This window comes from Pongo abelii, chromosome 17, assembly GCF_028885655.2.
Source record: "Pongo abelii isolate AG06213 chromosome 17, NHGRI_mPonAbe1-v2.0_pri, whole genome shotgun sequence".
NCBI classification, from domain to species: domain Eukaryota; kingdom Metazoa; phylum Chordata; class Mammalia; order Primates; family Hominidae; genus Pongo; species Pongo abelii.
The window spans coordinates 79,839,586-79,849,343 of record NC_072002.2 but is presented as its reverse complement, the minus strand read 5'-3'; the positions used below and the strand labels follow the sequence as shown (position 1 = coordinate 79,849,343).

The 9,758-nt window shown below is 36.1% G+C and overlaps 1 long non-coding RNA gene across 1 annotated transcript; it reads right to left on the bottom strand.

The window, feature by feature from the left end:
- Positions 1-3,602: 3,602 nt before the first annotated feature.
- Positions 3,603-8,003, bottom strand: LOC129051688 (uncharacterized). Its single transcript, XR_008516117.2, has 3 exons — positions 7,768-8,003; positions 5,906-5,947; positions 3,603-3,879 (listed from the first exon to the last, which is right to left on the bottom strand). It is a non-coding gene; the product is annotated as an uncharacterized LOC129051688 (long non-coding RNA).
- Positions 8,004-9,758: the final 1,755 nt, after the last annotated feature.

Sequence of the window (9,758 nt, the reverse complement as noted above, 5' to 3'; positions counted from 1 at the left end):
GGCTTTTATCCACTCTAACAGAGGCAAAGACGCTACATTCAGAGAATGAACTGAACACCAAAAATCATATCTAATAGGAGTCTAGTAATATTTCATATAACCCCTGCTATTCTGAGGTATCTAATATTAATGATAAAGTTATGACTCTGATATTTCAATTTGAGAACTTATGACAATAAAGATTCCATGGGTAAGGGCTGGTATTTCTCTCCAAAGTAACTCTGCATTTATATGTAACAACTTGTATTTTTTTAGTTTTATTAATGAGTTAGTTGTTTATTCTTACCTGGAGCTTGGGCTGTATTTCCAAATTAAAAATCTCAGTCGTATGACACAGCAGTTATGTATGCTGTTATACCAAATACCCTAAAGAACATTAAATGGCAAATTAATGGTTTCTGATTTTAAACACCAGTCTTAAACCGATCTGCTCTGTCTTCCTCTCCCATGATAATGGCTTTACTTTCAATAATCATTCTCAAAGTAACCATGGAGAGCAGATGTGTGTGTGTGTGTGTGTGTGTGTGTGTGTGCGCCATTTCCCTTCAGTTTTTCCGCTTTTAATTTTTCCACCCATTGCCAATTCCACAGAATTATATTTTTTACACTGCATTGACAAGTTAAGTTCTATGTAAAAAATTAAAGTTGAATTGACACACTTTCACACATCAAAAATTTAACACTGCCTCACCAAACTTTGTTACCCCCAACTACTTTACCATATAGAGTCTACAATGTCTTGTAACATACTAGGTACAGGCTCCAGGCCACTTTATCCAGGCTGTGGGATAAGTCGCCGGAAATGAAACTGAAACACCTATACACTGCAGAAAATCCAGACAACGTCGCTGTCCATTACTCAAACCTCTGTCTGCTGTGGTCATTGCATAGCCCTTTGGGAGTAAGATATTGATCACAACTCTCTGGATGATTCTTATTAATCATGGATCTCACAACAATTTTAATAGAGTATAATCTGCCTTAGTACAACATGACACAAATCAACATTTCATTTTTCTTAAACTACTGCATTCCAGAGAACACCATTATAGGAAAATAAATCCAGAGCCAGCATCTCAAGTATAATGTCTCTGGGGTAAATAGCTGAGATAGTTGTTAAATTTTTACCCAGAGAAGCAGTATTGATAACGGCAAACAGTAAAAATTTTGGCAAAGAAATTAATAAATAAATGTTGATCACATATTGGAATATCTTGCAATGGGTAAAACATTAAAATGTTAAAATGAATTAATCCATGTGTCCTAATGGTTGATGACTTTATAAAGCATAAATATGAATGAATATAAGTTAGGTGAGGCTCTTGAAAATAACTGAAATGTGACTTTTGAAAGACAATCCAAAATAATTGCATATATTGTTTATGGGGACAATGTTATCATAAAATTCACAAACACTCAAACTAGTGGTTCTCTATTCAGATGAAGAGAAACATTAGATAGCAAAGTATTTTGCTGAATCAGTAACACATTGTTTATTTTCCAAAAGACATACCTAAACAAATATAGAAGATGTTAACATATGCCTAATTTTTGTGTTGGTTACAAGAAAGTACACCATATTGTTGCATATTATATTTTCTACACATTAATAATATTCCAAGTCCAAAACAAACACTGGAAGTGAATGGTATAGATTGGATTGTGTCCCTCCAATTTTGTGGGTTGTAGCCCACGAAATTGTGACTGTTTTTGAAGATAGCACTTTTAAGAAGGAAATTAAGGTTAAACAAGGTTATAAGGTGGGAGCTTTAATCCAACAGGGGTGGTGTCCTTATGTAAAAAACAAGAAGACACAAGGAGTTTGAGTGCACAGGGAGGTCATATGAGGACACAGCATGTTCATCTTGGACTTCTCCACCTCCAGCACGTTCATCTTGCCAGCACTTTCATCTTGGACTTCTCCACCTCCAGAACTGTGAAAAATAAATTTCTGTTGTTTAAGCCACCCAGTCAGTGGTATTTTATTAGGGTAGCCCTAGCAGACAAATACAGTGGGGATACACATTCTTTATTTAGCTCATTCCATGATTTTGACCAAAATTTATCTTGCTAGTGTTTTCTCAAGTGATCTTTCAAGTCTTTCCAAGTGCCATGCCATCTCTTTTCTTTAAAATTTATACTTCTGACACATTTTTCTCACTCTACCTTGAATGCTAATATGACTACTTTTCCCCCTCTCTTCAGAAAACCCCTTTGTAGCTTTTCTCCCTGTGAAAGAATTGTCCTCATTCATTTGAGCACGTTTCCTTTCTTCTTTTTTATTTTGACTTGCCTTTTGGCATTTTGCACAGTTAATGTTTACACACTTCTCTTTTTAAAAAATGTATTTTATAATTTAAGTTAATCATGCATACATTTTCTGGTTAAAAATATAGGCATTATAAATAAGATTAAATTATCATTTTACCATATAAGATCAGAAACCCCTCCTCACACCTCACATCCGGAATGCTTTCCAGGCATGTCCTTTATATATTTAATTATGTTCTCTTTATATGTGTATATGTGTGTGTATATATATATAAAATATATATGTGTGTGTGTATATATATGTGTATGTATATGTGTGTGTATATATATGTGTGTATATATGTGTGTGTGTGTATATATATATATAAACAAAATATCACACTTTGGAACTTCTTTTTATGACTTAATAGTATATTGGGAAAATCTATGCACATTTGTAAACCCAGGTCTACATTTTCTTTTTTTGCTGACTGCGTAGCGTGGCATTATATGAATAAACAACAGTGGACTTAGTGACTCTCTTGTAAATTATTATTCAGGTTTTAGCCAAAGTTTTTCTGTTATCACAAAGTTGTTTAATGAGCTGATAATTATTTGAACATACAAGTGTCCCTAAAAATCAATTTGCAGGTGAAAGGGTATTAACTTTTTTAAATTCACTAGATAAATGGTTCTTAATGCACCTGTTTCCATGTGATTGGTCACCAACCTCTGCTCAATGTTACTTGTTTAAATTCTGCAGCAAATACATTAATCATCTCTTTCTAGCATTCAGAATCTCATAGGGAAAGTTCATTTTATTCTCACAATATCCCTGCCAAATATAGGTATGTATACATACATATTACTTCATTTTATATATGGAAAACAAGCTACATGGCTCGATCTGGGACTAACGTCACCTAACTACTAGTCTATTTAGCCTTAAATATGTGTATAAATTCCCTCAAGTGAAAAACATTTAAAAAAATCAGAAGGAATAGTTTTATAACAAATATGTTTCCATGAAAGTTACATTTTTAATTAAGTATATAAGCAATATATATACTATGTAATTAATATCATATAAATATTATATATGCCATATAATAGCATGTTCTATTCTCATAATGTAAAAAATAAGCATTTAACGTAAAATTTCTTGCGTTTTCAAGTATCAGGAAAGCATTTAAAAATAATTAGTGGTTATTGTTATGCTTATATTTATGTTATATTTATATTTATTTTTGAAGTCAAGCTGTCTCATAAATGTGATTTTTATAAAACATATTTGCTCTGAAATACAGATGAGAAATGCTTAAGACACAGTCATCTACATGACACCATTTTTTCATCTCCTGTTATTCTAAGTTTTAATTGTATTTTTCCTTCATTCAAGTGAAGATAATAGTTTATTTTAATTTGGGGAATAATTGCTATAGCTGATAAATTACTTGCCTCTCTTCATTTTTAAGAGATGAACTTTTATACTGTTTCTGTGTACTGCAACTTTTTAAAAGTTATGAGTAACTGAGCGTCTCTTGATTAAATGTGAACAATGAGACAGGAAGGGTCGAGATTGCATTAGAAATCCAGTGTGTCTCCTTCTTCCGAAGCATAGATGTGTACCTGGACGTCAGAAAAGTAAAAAAAAAGTATGAGATTAGCATTATAAACAAAATGAGTTTCTTTCTCTCTTTCTTAAGTCTTATGGCCTCTCGTCTGCTTTATTATAACCTCAACCTAGACCAAGTTTTTCTCTGAGGGTCAGGTAAAACAAATTTAGTACATTATTAGAGTTTTCTGTACTGGCTGCTTTAATACCTATCCCTTCTTCTCTTGCTGCAACCTAGTGAAATAAAAATACACTTTGTCAACTCGTTAACCTGTAGAGCTTCCCTTGTGGGTGGGAGGGGGATAGAAAAATTTGAAGTAATCTTGAGAAACTGATCATTTTACAAATGAATGTTACTGGAGAGGAAATAATTAATAATGGAGTGACAGCCTCGTGACACAAAATCATTTTGGACAGTGATACAGGGAGAGGAAGGAGGATTGATTTTAGCTATGGACATGGGGAGTGTTACTTTTGGGAGAGAGTGTGGAAATGAGGTTATTAGTAAGTCTATAAATTTTTTATACAGTGAAAACCTTTTTTTGTCAGGTCTCTGCCTAAAACTGGTATTAAAGTATTGCAGTGCTTTTCAATGCTTTGGATACTGGATTTGTAATTTTTAATTTTAGCGTGACACTCTGCTGAGTTAAGTCCCAATTTTGTCTTGTTTTATCCAGGTAATATTTATTTCCTGCTGCAAATGAACCAAAAAAAAAGAAAAAAGAAAGAAAGAAAGCCTATATTTTCCTGTAGCTTAATTGCCCAAAATAAAACAACGAAAGTCCTTTTTTGTAGTCTACATTCCTAGGAGAGAATACTGTTCGGCCCATTTTTCCCAGTTGATTTGTCATACCATAATTGCCTATTATTGGTGGGAGAATAGGATACAGAGGTAGAAAGATTTCTTCACATAAATATTATTAAAGGGATTTAACTGGGTGTGTGAGAGCCCAGTTCTTAAAGAAGGTTCCTTGAAGTAGATTCTTATACAACTCATGATTTTCTAAAGGGCCTGGTGCTCTTTGATTAGATAATATTCCTCATCACTTATTCAAAATTGTTTATTATCTGCCCAAGAAATGCCCTAAATCATTAGATATCAAGTTTATGAAGGCTTTTACATATAAAATGCAATGACCTTACTGTTCTTTTTGTATCTAGTTGCTTCTCATTTAATTATACCACACTGCTGAAAGAGTAAACTATCCTTTTCCTTCTCTCTTTTTTTTGTGTCTGTACATTTCAAAACCCTTAATTATTATCTGGCCTTTATAGTAAAATCATGAGATTTGTCACTGAAGTCCTTGCCTCATTGGATCAGACTCAACCCCCTACTCCATCTGGTTTAATGTCCTGCTCCCAATACATTGTATTTTGTGTTCTATAGTTTCCAGCTTAATGTCACAGAGCTCCACATGCCAGAAATGCAACTGGGGTGTGTGTGTGTGTGTGTGTGTGTGCGTGTGTGTGTGTGTGTTTTAAACTAGAAGGGACCTCCAAATAATCTAAGCAGCCTCTATCATTTTTTCCTATAAAGAAATATTAGGCCAGAGTGTTTAATTGACTACTTTAAAATCCTGGTTAGCCAATTGAAGAAGTAGGAAGAATATGTATGTTTTCTAGTTTCCAGGCAGCCACATCACAAAGACTACCCCACCAACAGCACCAGTCTCCTCTTTTCTTTTTTTTTTCCCCAGCTCACAGTAAGCAACATTTGTATTTATTAGCCGTGGGAAAAAAGACAAAATAAAGTTAACTTAGAACAACAACAAAGCTTCTTGATTTTGTATTTCTGTGTTGAGATGGCAGATACCAATAAAAACTGGCCAAGTTTAAAATCTCATCTGCCCTCTTGTCAAGGACGAAGACCTCACAGAAAAGTTCAAATTTTTATGTCATAGAAGAACAAAATTTGAAAAGAATAAGCTGAAAGATGTTATGGAAAAATAAACACAATCCCCGGGACAGAAAAGAAAAGAAACAGAATGATACAAACTACACAAATATTAAAGGATGACAATAATTAACAAATCAACTTACCTAACTAAAATCTTTCAAAGGCTCAACAAAATGACAGTAAGCCTGGAAAAAATAAAAACAGCAATTGGAACTTATCTCAGTGACATCAATACTCTGCTTATTAAAAGTAATGTAAATAGCTCCAAGAACTGAATGATGTAGCCTGTATCATGGATATTTCAAAGAAAAAAGCTCTGGCTATATTATCTAAATTAGAGTATTTAATATTAGGTATTAAGTATTCATTAGTTGTCATGTAAACTCAGCTACTCATGAAAGAAAGGAAGTCTGAGTAAAGACCATAAATGACCTGTTTATCAGATTAACACAACTGAATTATTACTTGCACTTGGATAATACATGTAATTTCTTAAGGCCTTAGTGTCTCTCTCATATGATACAGAAAATCAGACTTTTTTAGAGTTTTAAGCATAAGCTTAGGTATAATATGTATAACAATTGGTTCATGTTACGTGACATAAATAACTCTTATTTAAAAAATAATATAGAAACATCGATTTCAGTAATATATTTAGCATTTCTAAAAACACAGGTTTTTAAAAAATATGGTCTATTTTCTCTAAAAGCACTTCCTGGTATTCTCTTACAATTGCCAAACAAAACTTCAGCAAAAAATTCAACTTATTGGGAAGGAAAATTATAGATTATTACAATCCCAACCAAATTTATATCAAGAGTAACAGACAAATACAATGCAATTCTGGCCCAATTGGAAGAAATTCCTGGAAAGCAAAACAATTCTCTACAAATCTGTCAAAACATGCAAATTAAGTAGAGAATTTTATCTGACCAGATTAATGGTTTTTTACCATTAAGCTGGTAGGAAACTGGCAGGACTTATTTCCTAATTCTGATAAAATGTAGTGAAAAAAGTCACCCAAACAGCAGCTGATGATGAAAGCAATCCCTAGCTGCCCTAATTGCTCATTAGCATAAGACACTCCCCCCTGCCCCCCCTCCCCAGCCAGTGCCATGACAATGTGTGTGTCACACCAATGATCTGGAAGTTACCTCTTTTTTCCACGTAAATGACCTGAAAGTTGCTGCCACTTTCCTAGAAAGTTCTGAAAAATCTGCCCCTTAATTGGCATTAACCTACCCTTAATTTGCAAGTAAGTAATAGTGGATAAAAATGGGTATACATAGAGCTAGCCAACAGCCCACAAGTGTGGCTCTGGGCACACTGGCTATGAGTTGGCTCCGCTGGGCAAGGAGCAGATCTGGTTCAATAAATGATTGCTGTTTAACGCTGCCACCTTACTCTTGAATTATTTCTTGGGTAAAGCCAAAAATTCTCCTGGGCTAATTACCAATTATGAGGATCACTTGCCCAGCTACATCATTGTGGCAACCCTAAAGGGACAAATATAGTGAGAGATGGGGAAAGATGACAAGATGGTGAGACAGCCATCAGTGAGTTGGCAAGATAGTGATCGGCACAGTGAGATGACAGTCAGCTCGATGGCAAGAAACGGAGATGGAAATCTGACAGGTAGATGTCAAGAGATAGTGACTTTAACAATAAAGATCTTCTAACCCTGCAGAGCTGAAACAGTAACCGAGGCTCTTTTAAGAGCTGTCATACTTGCTGACATGCAGTGGAGCAGGTATAATGGTGAGCAGCCACAGTATAATCTCATGTGAGACACAGCACTCTGGCCAGCTAGTTGCAAAAGTATACACGAGTTCCCTTGTGGAAGCCAAACTCACTCAAGCCAGGGGCCCAGTTACAAACCAGTCATCTCCATTTGACTCCAGCAGATGGGTGAGTGTCCCCACTGACCCTCCTCGCATCAACATTGGGTGAGCCAGAAAATGAGGCCTTTGGCCAGGTAATCAATTCAAAGTCCCCTTTAGCATACCTGACCAACTATAATATATCCTTTTTCCTCTTCTCTCAGTCTTTTTTTAAATGCCATTTCATTTTTTTCCATCAGTCATTTTATTTTATTTCATTTTTTGCTCTGAAATGTTTTGTTTGCAGCATGTTTTCTTTTGTTTTGTTGTTTTGTTTTGCTTTAGCTCCTAGCTAACTGTATTTGGGTAATTATTTAAAGCAGGACATTTGGTTGTGAGGTCGCTGTTGTGTTGACTCTGGGATGTCAGAATCACATTGTTCTGTCACCCCAATCAGGCCTTTAGGGTATGCTATTGCCTGCCCCTCAGGGTTGAAAATGCTGAAACCCACAGGGTTTTCACCATTGGTTGCCCCTGGATACTCCAGGGTTTCGGCATGTGGTGTGGGAACTCTAGTTGTCCAGCACTTGGGTAATCCAGGCTTTTTGGCACTTGGCATCATTGGCAGCCCCCGGATGCTCCGGGGTTTTCAACCTTAGCATTCCTTCTAGGATTGTAGGTTCCAGGCCAACTCCAGGGAAATTTTACTCTTGCCTTTGTCTGTTTGCTGCCCTAGGGTCCTGTCACTCTATTTTCACTTTTCCTTTTATACTTCGCTAGGTAAAAATATTCCTTTTGTTGCATTTTGCTCACCAGCGAGCACTGTACTCTACTGCCTGCTTGTATCTCACACTCCGTTTGTCTAACACTTTGCTACCTGTACTTATACCTTCTCTACAGGAGGTAAACATATAAACAGAAAAAAATAACAAGAGCCCAGTTGCTTTTCCTCTTGTTAGACCTTAAAAATTTCAATTCCTGGTAAAGATTCCTGTTAGACATGGGGACAATGGTGAGTATTCCAGAGGACTTGCCACTAGAGTGTCTTTTAGGCAATTGGAGCAAATTCAAATCTGCTCAAAGAAAAAGAAACTCATTTTCTATACCAACACCTTTTCAGTGTAATACAAATTGAGAGATCAAAAATTAGGCCTAAGAATGGTTCTTTACATCATAATAGTGTTTGCAATTGAACTTAATCTGTAATAAAGAAGGGAAAGGAGTAGAGGTCCCTTATGTAAACCTTGTATTGCCCTTTACTGACTCATGTTACTTTTAGGCACTGAGAAGGTGTTTCTACGGGATCCTCCCATGATGCTGTTCCTAGAAGGCTCATATCCTCCTCAGAGACTCTTCAGTCACCCAGTTCTAAGGGGGAGTACTCCCAGTTATCTAATCCAAGATTCCACCCCAGGGCCATTAGGCACACTTCCCTTTTATCCAAATAGCCACAGACTATACCCCTGTTGCCCAAGGAAGTAAGCCCAGACTGTACCATCAAGAATGGGGCTCCATATCAGCACCTAAAATCAAACCTTGTACATTGTGGGAGGTAGCTGATGGAGATGAAAACTTAAGAGTACATGTGCCATTTTCTATATCTGATTTGGTGTTTTTCACAGACAAATTTGGCAGGTTTTCAGATAATCCAGGGAAGTTTATAGAGGAGTTTGTTAAGCTGACATGTTCTTAGATTTAACTTGGCATGACTTGCTGTGCTGTGGAGGAGAAGAGGAGAATTCTGAGTGCCACCCATGAATCTGCAGATGGAGTGGCTGCACGTAACAAAGGCCATGCCAGTTATCACGTTGGGGGAGATGCAGTTCCAAGTATGGACCCTCAATGGGATAACCAATGGGGTTTCCCAAGATTTGAGTGCAGAAACCACATAGCAACTTTTTAAATAGAAAATATTTTTTAAAGTGTGAGATTAAGCTAATTATAAAAATAGTAGAGAAGTAACTCAGGGGAGAGCCAAAAATCCCACTCTGTTTCAAGGCCATTTATTGGGGGCACTCAGGAAATATACTAATGCAGACCCAAACAACCTCCTGGGCATACATTTTATTACTCAATCTGCCCCTGACATTAGGAGGAAGCTACAAAACACAGCAGTGGGTCCTCAAACCCCTATCAGCCCACCCTGAAACATGGCCTTTGGAGTTTAGAACAATAG